The 1623-nt window shown below is 40.3% G+C and overlaps 1 non-coding gene across 1 annotated transcript; it reads right to left on the reverse strand.

Annotated features, from left to right (window-relative positions):
• Positions 1-1231: 1231 nt before the first annotated feature.
• Positions 1232-1304, reverse strand: TRNAR-CCU. Its single transcript has one exon. It is a non-coding gene; the product is annotated as a tRNA-Arg (tRNA).
• Between the last annotated feature and the right edge of the window lie 319 nt (positions 1305-1623).

A 1623-nucleotide genomic window follows, 5' to 3' on the forward strand; every position in this document is an offset into this window, starting at 1 on the left:
TTTTACATCCATCAGAGCTATCAGCATCTCAGGCAATTATTCTGAAAACTGCAGTCTGACCATAAAATGTAGTTATTTCTCCATGACCAACACTTTCATAATGATATTCTACAGAGTCTAGCATTGTGCCTGTGACTCTGGTACAGTTAATAATGAAATGGCTTGCATATTTCTGTCCAAACTAGACTAATTGACAAGGACCTTGCCAACAATCAACTCACCATTACTACCAGAACCAGATCATACTCTTTTGCAGGGGCATTTTCCATGCAGGCAGTTGTAGCCTTACTTTTACCTAATTATTGTAGTATCCCTAACATTTGTACTAAATCCCACAATAATATCCTCAGCTGCCATAGCATTCCTTGCTCCACCATTAATAACCAGTCACTGAGTCGAGACTAAATGCTAGCTCATTTGTTTTGAATCATTTGTTGACAGGTCAGGGAAATGATGAAGACTGTTTCAGTGGCCAAAAAAAGTGAACAAGGAATACTCCAGCTGAGTGACAGTCATCTGGTCAACCCCAAAGGATTTGATGACATATAGTCTGTTGTCAGTCACTTCCACTGAACCTCCACAACTGAAATTAATTTTAGTATGTTTATAGCACATGTTTGAGGTCTACATGTTGAGAATAATACCCAGTTTGGGAGTGGAGCTCTTTTGCAGACCCCTGGCCATCATCATTCAAGTATGGCTGAACCTTAACCAAGTCACACTCAGCTTTTTTTTTTTAATAACCAAGCTTAATTAGTTTTTGGGGCTATATGGCATCATTCTAACTTCATAACATCAAAACTCTTAAACCATGCTGTCACGTATATAAGTAAAGGTTATGCCATATTCTACTTCCTGACTCTAAGGGTGACTGGTAAGCCTTCAGTCTTTTTGCACTTACACCAGAACTAGTGAGATATCAAGTAAAGGCATCTTACAACCCTTGATGCTCCCACAGTTGTAGTAATTATAGCCACTGGTAGAGTTACAAAAGGACTTCACTTTTCATATCACTCATGTTTGCCACTTGACTTACAGTTCATAGGTTGGTACTAGGCTATCGGCCCTAGGGCCTATGCAAGCCTAGCCATAACAATTCCCTGGATATTTCTTCCCACAATATTTACTTCTCTAGACCCCTGTCTAGCAGGGCGATTGACATGATCCCCGGGGTGAATATAGGTTCATAGGTTGGTACTAGGCTATCGGCCCTAGGGCCTAAAGATTATATCACCCCAGATGGGACTTGAACCCACAATCCCTGGCTTAGGAGGCCAATGCCTTAACCATTAGGCCACTGGGGCCTGACTGGTCCATTTCCCTTACTGCATGCGATCCACTGAGAAGCTTTATATGGTGGACAAAACACATCTTCTTTGGTGCTAAATAGCTACAAGGTAAATAATAGGTTGCTTACCACGGGAAGTTCCTGCATCCATCTTGCACTGATCAAATGAATATTAACTGATTTGGGTTTACTTTTCCATTCTATTAACTGTCTTCTTTCTGTACAGACAGTTTCATCCTTTGTCTTTTCTGCTAACAAACTTTAATAAAGTGAGCATCTCTGACCACTGTATGTCATCTGTTGTACCATCTGTGTTTTACTGATTTAGTAATTAA

The sequence above is a fragment of the Protopterus annectens genome, chromosome 1.part2 (assembly GCF_019279795.1).
Source record: "Protopterus annectens isolate FY-2018-M chromosome 1.part2, PAN1.0, whole genome shotgun sequence".
In the NCBI taxonomy this organism is placed as follows: domain Eukaryota; kingdom Metazoa; phylum Chordata; order Ceratodontiformes; family Protopteridae; genus Protopterus; species Protopterus annectens.